Source organism: Ixodes scapularis, unplaced genomic scaffold (assembly GCF_016920785.2).
Source record: "Ixodes scapularis isolate PalLabHiFi unplaced genomic scaffold, ASM1692078v2 PGA_scaffold44__24_contigs__length_19508400, whole genome shotgun sequence".
NCBI classification, from domain to species: domain Eukaryota; kingdom Metazoa; phylum Arthropoda; class Arachnida; order Ixodida; family Ixodidae; genus Ixodes; species Ixodes scapularis.
In genome coordinates this window covers 15,040,697-15,052,748 of record NW_024609873.1, presented here as the reverse complement: position 1 = coordinate 15,052,748, position 12,052 = coordinate 15,040,697, and positions in this window count along the sequence as shown.

The window sequence follows — 12,052 nt, the reverse complement described above, 5'->3', positions numbered from 1 at the left end:
GGGAAAATCGGAGAAGAATTACGCCACCGTAGAGAAAGAGTGTCTGGCGATTGTTTGGGCCGTGGAGCGATTTAGGTTGTTCTTATATGGCAGAAAATTTCGCATACAAACGGATCATCGAGCTTTGGAGTTTTTGAACACAACGAAGCACTCCAACAGTCGCATAATGCGATGGAGTTCATCATTGCAGGAACAGGACTTTCACATCGAATACATTAAGGGGAAAGACAATGTTGGAGCATACTTCTTAAGTCGTCTAGAGAGCTAAGCCGTCAGGGGATATTTGTTCGTAAAGGCAGGACACAGGGTTAATGAGACCCATTAGGATTTTTTTTTCGTTTTTCTTGTTGAATTAGGTATGGACCAGTGTGTGTTGCCCAGGTGATTTGTACGAGCAATTAGGGATGCGAGAGTGTAACCACGGTTTGTTTTCGTGATTTGGGCGATATTAATTTTTGGGATGTGGAAACGGCATACGTGCGTGAGTGCTAAGGACCAAGTGTGGTAGTATTTGTGAATGTGCCGCGGTCACTACAGCAAGCCATCGAGGAGGTCGCCTTCGTGAAGAAACTTCATGTTGTGAAGTTCTCAAAATGAGGGGGTGTGTCACGTGCCTGTGACGATTATTACGGGTGGAAGAAGAAAACAAGCGGAAGGGAACGAGCGCGTTCCAGAGAACGGCGAGCGCGAGCAGAGAACGGCGAGCGCGAGAAGAGAACGGCGGGCGCGAGAGGAAAAGGAGCGGTGAAAGCCAGGGTCGGGCCGCGACGCACGGCGACGACCAGAGCTCGGAGGGAGGACCAGCCGCAACGGACGGCGACGCCTGCTACGAGCAACTCCACGGGGAGTACGAGACACCGGCTTCCGCATCATCACATCAAGCGGCGACGCTCCGCAAGGCACCGAGGAGAAAGACTTGAACCTAAGGCAAGGACGGTAGCGGGAACGGGCTATGAGTGCGTTGACGTGACTTTGACTGCCTTCAGTGTTTGGTTTTCTTATTGATAATTCGTTTCCTATTGTATCGCTTCGGACAGGTTCCTATCTTCATTTTTGTAAATATATAATTTCTTTTCTTGATCCTCTCATGGGCTTCGTTTCTCTCTTTTCCCGATTGACGATGGCAGGAACATATCATGGCATATATGACGTGTTTTTTCCCAATAACTCTTACTAAATCCTTCAGCCTTTCATAAGATGGCTGGGGGTGCCTTTTTTTACAAGTTTTGTAAATTGTGCCATTGTATACTCACACTGTCCTCACACATACCAGAAACACTGAATTGACAGATGCTATCTTTTTTTCATTTTTCTTAACTATCATTGTAGTGACCAAACTACTGCCTGGTCATAAAACGCTTGAAATGCATGCAGTGCCTGATGCGGCAGTCTTCTTGTCTTTAGTAACAAAGGAAAAGGCATGTGCACCAATACCAGTCATCAACCAATCAGAAAATTTCGTAGGGCATTAAGCAATTTGTCTTATACGTGTACCTGCTCAAGGGCAGCAAGCCTAGCCACGGTCAGCTCCACTAGTCGCTGCTGGCCTCTGGTGAGTTGCTCGGCCACTCCGAGCAGAATGCCGTTCTGCTCGGGGACACCGGGGGCGGGGGCGGGGGCGGCTGGGCGGCTGGCTCTCAGCTACACACAAAGGCGATTGTGAACCAAGCTGGGAAGGACAATAAGAGAAGGCAGGAACTGCAGCTGGCAGCGACGAGTGTGCTATCACACCCCTTGGGCAGCCATTGCATTATGAAGACAGCAAACTGGTCCATATCAAAAGCGTATGCAGAGAAGACACAGGCTGCACTCGGAGCAATTTCTGTTTGCAAACAATGATAAAGTAATAACCCCCCCTTCCCCCTTCACTAACTACTACTTTTAAGGTATAGAGTGGTTTTGCGGACATATGTGCTAGAAACCATTTTCCTCGTCTGCCTAAAGTCCCGCATTCGGACTGTTTTTGGATTTCTTTCGTATTTGTTAAAATAGTCAGGATATACTTCAACTAAAACTCAAATATCAACGCATACTGTAAGAGACATTTACCGGTGCCACTGGTTCCTGGGACTTCCTCAATAGATACATTGCTGCCTGCCGCAGCTGGCGATGGTACAGCCTGAAAGTGACGGGGTTCAGGTGAATCTCGCTATCATCGAGCAATATTGAAACAGTAGGAGAGACAAAAAGTCAGTATGTTTGGCATTTCTAGAACCCTACAGAAATCTATAATCACATGCAAACTTGTGTAATTCACGTAAAGTCGCTGCAGCTGTCTTCCGAGGAGGCTTCTTGTACCTGAACATGCTCAGAGTGCCATTGTTCACTGTGTCACAACAGACACTGTAGTGATTTACCCATGTGTGCACTAACCATATGTATAACTGTCCAAAACAGCTAAGAACAATTACAGGCCCTGTGGTTGCACAGGTCATGATATTTTGAGGTGAAGACGACTATAGAATGTGCTGCAAGTACATTTGGACCCCACAACTGAACAGAAGCATCCAGGTTAATACTCTAATCATGTCGGCATGTGCGACGAGGCCTCACTGTTTATTGAAAACTTTATATGCAGCCTCTTTAAGCATAGTATTTATGCTGCCATCTTTGCCAGATATAGTCGCGTGTTCTACCGAGTACCTCTTAGCAGCAGGCTGCAACTGCTACTTTCCGATCAAGTAGTCGGTAATCATCAGGTAAAAGGTTAATAGATAAACATTTGTCTAAAATTACCAAAGTGAGAAGCTGCAACTCGATATAAGTTTTGGTTCCACAAAATGTACAGACAATTAAATAATTTGTTCTGCAAAACATGTCTGAAAGTCTTGGGCAAAAACAAAAGAGCTCCTTACCTGTGGCCCCGGCACCGCCGGTGCCCCGCACCCCTCCACGGCATCGGGGCCGACAATGGAAATTATCCTCCCGGCCTCGCCAGCTACTGCGCCTCCGCCCGTCCCTCTGAAGGAAAACATAGCAATATGAGTTGTTATTTTTTTTCTTGGTCGAAACTATGGATTGAATTTAATTTTACAGACGTAGCTTACTCATCTCCCTTGGCGGTTTATTTGCAATGCTAACCTCAGTCTTCAGACCGTAAATGTGACACTTGTCATGTGCAATCGTTATCCTCTAAAACCGCGGAATACGTCACATTCGCAAGCCATGCATCCGATATCAAAAGTCGGGAACACTCACCCGCTGTTTTAGCGGAAGTCATCGGTCTTCTTTTTGGCGGCCCGCACCCTGTCGGTCCAATAATGTTGCTCCCTCCTCCTGTTTTTGATGGCAGGCCCGATGGCGTTGAGCTAGGCGACGAGCTCAGCCCAGAGCTGATCTTTTTCCATCTGCGTGACTGCCGGCGTGAGATCAGCGGCTCCCAGCGCGATTTGGGGATGTTGTTCCATAAAATTCAATAGTACCTCGCGCTGGGCTGCCGATACTCGCGGATCTAATCTTGACGTCTTTGCTGTTGGCTCCATCTTTGCCGCCGATCGTAGCAGACGACTTAACACTCCGAGTGAATGTGGCATTCATTGTTTTATCGCAGATCACTGCGAACAACACAAATTTTTAAGTTTCTATTCACTGAAAATCGATTAGATCTACGTCGGAGCTCTAGAAAACTTTTATCATGGTGGCCCCTCCTTTACGGGAGCGCCGTCGGAGTTCAGCTCTGCGTCGAGCTGCGTCCAAATCGCGTATTTATGGGCGTGGAGTGCACCCGTCCTGAAATTCAGCTTTGCCTTGCATCATACGGAACGTTCCTCCTGCAAAATTTGTCATTTTCGATCGCTGGGCCGGCGGAACCCGCGAGTGCGACGTGTCCGGCCTTTTTCGCTCTGTCCCTTGAATTGTAGCAGACGATCGTAGCAGACGACCGTAGCCTCGAAGCAGGCGCCTGCGCCGCCGGCGCGCCGTAAGGAAAACGTAGGGGCGATTGGCGCTAGACTCGCGTGACGTCTCAGCCAAAGTGGGGGTCGGAAATGTAAGAAAGGAGAGCAAAACTCGTCACAGTTCGCCTCAGGGGCGGGTCCTTAAGAGCCTCCTCCCTTCGTGACGTGTTCTCGCCCGTTTTCTCGCCGCCGTCCAGCTTAGAGCTGCTGGTGTTCTGGTGTGACACCAGAAATCTGGTGTGATGCGCTCTAAAAAAAGTATGTGCGTCTACTTTCACGCACACCACTCGGAGAGCCAATTGCCGCAACTTACGGAGGCAGCTCAGTGAATGACGATTTCTAAACATATGATTAGACCAAAAAACGCAGTCTGAGTTGTGACGTTAGGCAATGCAAGCGTGACGTTTTGCATTGCTTAATGTCACATCTCAAACTGCGTTTTTTGGTATAAACATGTGTTTCCGCATCGCCGACCGATGAGCTGCCTCCGTAAGTTGCGGTGATTGGCTCTCCGACTGTTTTGCGTGAAAGTAGACGCACAGACATTTTTTAGAGTGCGGTGTGACACAAGTAATCTGGTGTTCTGGAGTGATATCAGGTTTTGTTGTAATGTGATACCAGAGCAACTCTTGACTGGGTGGTGCCTTACTCACAAAAAAAGGTACAATGATAAGTGTGACAATAACGCTGAGGTCATAATTACTTCATTCAAAAAATCAAACAGTAAAGGTTCGGGAGCTTTGCTGTTGTAGGGAGTTAGCCGTGGTCAACTAGAGCTTGTCCGTCGTCGAAGAACCGGACGCCCCGCCGTTCCGCGATTCTCGGCCTTTCAGCTTTCGGTTTACTCGTGTCTTAGTTACGCTGTTTTTGTTCCGCGTACCCCTCCGCGCCAGTTGTCTTCTCCTCTAAGGCATCAATTTCGACAGATGGCTCAAGTCCCCTGTCCAGGTCTTTCAGGGAAGCCTTCATAAATAGAAGAATATCAAGCCTTTCTTCGAGATCACCGATGCCGTTTGGATCCGTGGCCAGCAGGACGCCAATCTCGTTGATGATCTTCGTTGCGGCGGATCGCAGAGTAGTCCTTTTTTGCTTCAGGCGGTCGACACCCACCTGGCTCGTAGTGGGTTTGATCTGGCCGTTAATTCCCGGATTATGGCTCCGAAAACTGTAATAATTACTAGTTTTTTTTGTTTTTTTTGTTGTTTTTTTGTTTGGCTACTAGACCATGTCTAACTATCTTTAGCTCGTCGGAAGTCAAGAAAATGCACCAACATATCTTTATGCTTTCGACTCACAGAGAAGACTCGTTTATTTTCTCACACTTCAATAAGAATATTGGCGGTAAGGGAAAGGGCAATTCCCGAAAAGACGAGCGCCCCAAGCTGCTCAAGGCCGCCCGGGAAAGTGCTGGGGACGAGGGGGACACTTCTAGAGCACAATGGAGCCCGCCGCGGGGTCTCCGGCGGCCACTGAGACGGGAAGAAACGAGGCACCACGTCGGGGGAAGGAGCGTCACACAAACTAATCAAAAACACGCTCGCGGACGGGGGGAAAAGTCAACAAAAATACAACACTGGTGGCACGTCGAACTGCGTGGTGTGCAGACCAGCTTACCTGGTGGCACATGATCCCGTATGGTGTGACACCAGACTATCTTGGTGTGCAAAACAGGCTGGTGTGCGGGTACACTCGCATTTCTGGTGGGAACACTAGACTGGCGTGTTCGATACACCAGCATTGCTGGTGGGCACACCAGACCTTCTCGTGTCATACCAGGATTCTCTGATGTCACACGCAGGATCGCTTGGTGTATTTTTCACTAGAGACCGTTGCGCGCCCTCGGCAACTGTGAACACAGCCGCCGACTCGTTTTCACCCTTGGCGCCGAGGACCGTTGTCTTGACAGCGGACCGGGTGGGTGCCTTGAGCTCCAATCCACTTACTGCAGACTCCGCCTTATCCGCATCCATGATGTGCGGTGAGACCTCTCGCGCTGCCGGTGCTGCGGTCGCGCCTGCGTAGGTCTACACGCATTCTTCTTTGTCATGCCCGTAACTGAAGACCTCCGAGCACTTCGACATGCGGCAGTCGCGCCTAATGTGCCCGGTCAGTTTACTGAGCAAGTAGACCGGGGCGCGTCCTGGAATTACAATGAGTGCATTGAAGACCTGGAAGCGAAGCTGCTTGGGCATCCCGTCTGGTCTGACGCCGCTCCTCGGCGTCATGCGGACGACGCGCGTGGTCGACTCGATTCCTTGAAATCCTTGGGCTCGCCACTTCTCTCGGCTCACCTCGATGACCTTGCGGAAGGGCTCCAACACTTTTTCCTACCGTGTCGTTTCGTACATGGAGGGTCACCCAATGGACACGGAGGCATACCTCGGAACAGCGCGGGTCGATGACAATGCAACGCACATTCTTGACCTTGAGCTCCTTGGCCTCGAAGAGGCGTTGCTTCGCCTCCGCTGTTTTCAGCGTTGCCATCTACACATGGTTCATTTGGAATGCTCCGTATGAAAGAAGCTCGTTCAAAACACAACACACCTCTTCAGCTTGGTCTTGAAGACCTCGATGCGGTAGGCACACCCCTTCAAATCGCTGTGCAGCTGAAGAGAGTTTATGACCGCCATCCCGTTTAGAATCGGTGGTAATACCACTTTGTACTCATCAGCAGCTGCCGCGCATTACCAAAAAAACCACGGCCGGCAAGGGCCGGTATCGCCACTCCATCGGAGCTACTCATTCTGCGACCGCCTCCTGCGAGCGCAGGAACAGAATCCCGCGCAATGCACGCTAGCAAGCATTGGGAAACAGCGGGAGTTTATATGGTTATATGATTTATGTTGTTCTTTGGAACTCTCCTTAGTGAAGGCACCTAAGTTGTAGGAATTCGTCCAAGGGGAAAGTTAGAATTAGCGCAGCGTCGTCGCTGGGGCCGTTCATTTTTGTTTTCTTCACAGCCAGATTGGCCAGACGCTGACTGGATACAAATCGAGCGTCGCGTGCGCTGCGCGATTGTGATTTTTTAGCTTGGAGTGCAGCGAAAATTTACGGCGCAAGGTCCCAACTTCGAGAGGTGCTAAAGTTGTTTGGTAGCACGTGCAGCGAAAGCAGCAACCTTACCGTGGACTGTTCGGTCCACGGCAACCATGGAATTTAGCATCAGGTCCGTGGAACTACCGCAGACCTACGGACCTGTCTGTAATGAACTCAAGAACACGTGATGCGCACATCTCTCCGGTCCCCGGACCTGGTTTCTAAAGTCTCGTTCACACAGCTACGCTTGAGTGCGATGAGACTGCCTGCGCTGAGCTGTTGCTATGGCGACCCTCACAACGAGCCAATGGGGGGCGCTGTGCTGCAAGACGCAACGCAGCGCAACACAGTGGACGCAGCTGTGTGAACGAGGCATAGGGTCAGGAAAGGATTTATGGGTCAGGCCGCGGGGGAGAGGGGGGGGGGGGGGAGTTTGCTGATATATGACGTTACGGTCGAAACTTCACCCAGTTCTCTATTGTTGACCAAACACTTGCTATGTCACCAAAAATAACGTTTGGATGGTGTATATCGCTAATTTTATTAAAACAAAGTTCACTTTGGGGTGCTAAGGGGAGGGGAGGCGGGTCACCCCCTCCCCCCGCTCTTCTTTCCCCCCTTAATCCGTCTCTGCACAAAGTCTTTCCGCCCTGTGAATACAGCTTTTGCCACCGAGGCATGGATGCAAATCCAGTCAGCGAAAAAGAAAAAAAAAAGCTGAATAGGACTAACTACACGCGGCACTTTGGACGTCTCACTCGACACCCTTGAAACGCGCACTTTCACAGAGAAATCAAAACTAATTTCGGTAATTGTCTAGCTGAAAGGGGTGCTGCGAAGATTTTCGAACATTTGGTCAACTAATTGCGAGAATTAGTTAATGTCGCCTATACAATGAAGAAGAGAAAACAACTCGGAAATCAAGGTTCGTGTTGCCCCTCGACACTGACACCGCCTCTCAAGTAAGGCCAGAGAAGGAATGAGGTGTTTCTCAATTCGGTTCCGTCTTCAGGGCCCCTAGTGATCGCTCCATGTTTACCGACTTTTCTACGCCTTAGCATCGCCGAAGCGAAGGTAAAATTTTCTCGTACACTTCCATTAGACGGTGCCACGAAATCTTGTTATTTCCACATGATGTGACACCGTGGATCCGAGGACCATTACACGCTGCTGAAGACAGGAACATAATTAGATTTTTTTTTTTCGCTTACACGGCGGAATTACAGCATTTCGAGGAAAGTCGCGCGTTTTATTTTCCTTGTGCCAAGATAGACGACATAGAAAAGGCAGGCAGCGAATTCTGCCAACGTCGCAATCATTGCACTATCCCTTTAATCCAGTTCTAGCGGCCAAATTTTCGTTGGGTCAACTTTGCTTACACTTACTTCCCCTCACCGTAAGTTTAGCGGATTCTAAATCAAACACTTCCAGGTGTCCGTCATAAGGTTGAAACTTCCACTGCGTATACGTTAGCTGAGATGAGAAAAGTGAAAAACACTGCATCCGAGGAAAGTAATTTAATTTGTAAAGTAGTCCTTATTGTTTGGGTTCTTTGTGATAGTACGAATCAAAAACGCCCCGCGGCTTTCATATTAATCCGGCGTTCTTGTTTTCTCTGGAAGCTAGTTTTTTTTTTTTTTTTTTTTTTTTACTTTTTCTGGAAAGAAGTGTTTTTCCGCTGTCCTTTTTTGTTATTACACTTTGCTGCCTGGGGTTCCGTCTGCCCGGAAGTAATTTGGGCAAGCAAGTAAATACAACATTTTTGTTTTTATCGATGGTCAGGTACAGTGTTTACGTGTTGTTCTGCGCATTCTGTCCCCTGAGGCTCCCAATACTGCAAAAAATGTTAGTGTGCGTACATTTTCATCTCAACGCGGGCAATATTGTCCCCGAGGAAACGAGGGACGTTTTTCTTTTTAACGTCCTCGAATTATCAGTATCACGATATATTGAAGAATACATTCTTCACACTCCGTTCTGCAAAAAAAAAAAAAGGAACACTAAAAATAAGAGTTATAAGAAGTGGGCACTATATGCAAGGAATTATAAATCACGGGGTCAATATGGATATATTTCAGCACAAAAAAATAACATATTGTAACTTTCTTTCGCACACCGGTAACTCTGCGATACAGAAAAAAAGAAAAAAGATTATTTATTCAAATGTGCCGCAAGGAAAGGGGGGGGGGGGAGGTTGTGAAGCACTAGTTAAGGGCGTAATAATTTAGGGTTCAACTCTTAACTGCACTTGTAAATATCGCAAGCGTCGGGATACAGCCTTGGCACTGAGCGTCACGTGCTGCCTTAAAGGTCGCAGCTATAACATAAATGCTGGCCGGCTGAACGTAAATAGTGCGATAGTAGCTTCGTTCGATTTACCCGCACCTCCTGCACCGGTGCAGAAAAGTGCAGGGCAGTGTACTTCCAGTCGGGTGTCAATACACACACAGGAAGTACATTACCCTTTACTGCATCGGTGCAAGAAGTGCAGATAAATCGGACGAATGTATATTGTTAAGCACAAGCCATCCTCTTTTTGCCTTTCGATGTTCAGAGTCGAAGCGCAACAAACACAAAAAAACACTCAACCCTAGGCGCAACAAACAGTTTTCAACCCCAGCCGCTGAGTTTGAGGCTAGACTCTCACCGGCGTCCCTCCTAACGCTGAACGAGTGGACTGTGATTTCAATGGGCGCAGTTTCAAACGCTGCTGGCGGCTAAATTCTCGTCTTTTCCCGCTATATTTTGTGTTACATGGTACATGTATTTTTCCAAGGACATTGAGAAAGCATTGTACTACGTAAAAAAAAACTGTAGACTATTTTTGTTGGGTACGCGCGCGACAGAGTGACTGGAATGTATAGTTATAGTTATTTGTGTTTTTTTCTTACGATAAGTTTTGACGGCACCCCGGGATTCGCCGCATGTGAAACGACAAAGCGCTTTTCTGTCAAAAATAAATTGCAAAAGAAGAGTGCCGAATGGCATGCATTTTTCACGCTCACAAATAACGTGCTTACCGATGGGCAGGACACGGACGTATAATTGAGGAAGTGTTAACATTTCAGCAATACATTGTACGTACCACACGATACAGCGTTATCCGAAAAGAGTTTATTTGAGAACGATCTCAAATAAAACGGCCACAGTCGGCGAAAGTCGCATCTTGACGATCGGACGGAATCTGAGATGATTTCGTTTTTGAGGCGCGTTTTGGGGAGAGCTTCCTTTTTTTACAACCGCACCAAGGCAAAGGAACGAACGCGACTGACTCGCTTCCCACCCCAACCCGGACAACTATTTTCGGAGACAACTGAGGATTCTACGCGGATTATTTGTAAGCGGGGAGAAACAATGTTCGCAAAATCGCATCGAGGGTCGTTTGACGTCCTTCACCTCCTTCGGTTTCCGTGAATGTAAAGCAGAAAAACTTGAATGGCAGGCACTTACCAACCTTATTTCTCACAATGGAATATAACACAGAAAGAATACGCAGCACGCATAAAAAAATATAAGTGGAAACTTTCAAGGGGTGCGAGAAAACGTCGAATGCAAAACCGCAAAAACGTGGGTAGAGAACCGCGCTGGGCGGGTCTCCACAATCCAAGACAGTGGCAGAAAATTTCTAGCTGATAGAAGGCGCGAGAGTGGCACCAGCCGCATCAGCATCAGCAACATGGCGGCGGACTGGGAGCGTTTTTTGGAATGGTCTACACTCCGTTCCTTATTAAGTCGGCCCGCGGCCAAGCTTATAATCCGAATGGAGTCACTGAAGCAGCGTAAAAAGTGCCTCGTCACAACGCTCGTCGTCTTTGTGCGGCTACTTTTTTCAGGCGAAGGCAATGACGCGGTTCGAAAAGTGCCAAATCGCGCCTAATTCATTAAGCGTGATATGTTTAGCCGGTGAAAGGAGACGCACAAAATCGGTGAGCGCCTTCCATTGGATGCTATTGTTGGAACCCCCCGAAAACATGTTTGTTTAATTCACAAACCGAGTGGATATTCTACTTAGACTCTAACCTCAAAAGTTGAATCCTAAAAATAACGTATTTGGAGTAAAAAAACATGCAATTTGAAGTTTCCGCGCTCTTTGGTGATTTCAATCAATCAATCAACCAACAAATCAATCAATCAATCAATCAATTATTTATTATTAATCAATCAATTAATTAATTCATTCATTAATCGATGAATCAATTATATCAATCTTCTTCTTTTCTTGTGTTAAACAACGGCTGAAAAGCCCACATGGTTAAGAATACAGAGTAGTAATACACAATATATGGCACACGTAAACTCTGGGGGCTCAAACTACAAATTTTTATATAAAATATCACCGTAGAGAGTTGTGAAAAATATGAAAGCACACAAGTATGTATATATACCAATCAAAATGGTGAGTTGGGCCAGTTGGTTCATAATGAAAAAAGACAAGCGCCGAAAGAATAGGACAAGGTAAGAAGACGACGACACAAAAAGTTGCGAGTGCACCTTGTGTCGTCGTCTTCTTACCTTGTCCTATTCTTTCGGCGCTTGTCTTTTTCCATATACCAATCAAAACATGCAGAACAGTTATCGTTCCCCAAAATACATGTTTCTAATAAGAATACGAATCTGAGTAAATGGATGTTTGAAACATGTTAAATACGCGAAACCGGTAATGCATCTCGAATGAGGTCTGGGTAAGATATTCTCAGATTTCTAGGGTTAGTTCAAAGTGGAAAGCGAAAATGAACAGAGGTAAGGAGAGCAGGTCTGTCTATTTTATTTTGAACTAACTTATGCGAAAACTAAATATCCCGAACAAACCTTTTACATAAAGTGCACGATGTTAGTTTGGCTATAAAAAAAAATATATTCATAAAAACGTTTTTTTGCCAGAATATCGTTCTTAAATAATGATTACAATTTGGTTTTAAACGTTTTCTATACTTCCACTTGTTGATATAGAGATGAAGTTCCCCACAACAGATGCAAATTCGTTTCAAAAGCACATGGGTACTATGCAGTCTCAAAATACACTCATAAGTGCTAAATAGTCTAGATAAACGGGCCGTTATACCCAACGTACGTAAAGACTGGCTTTTAATGAAATATACACGAGAAAAGCAAATAAAGGT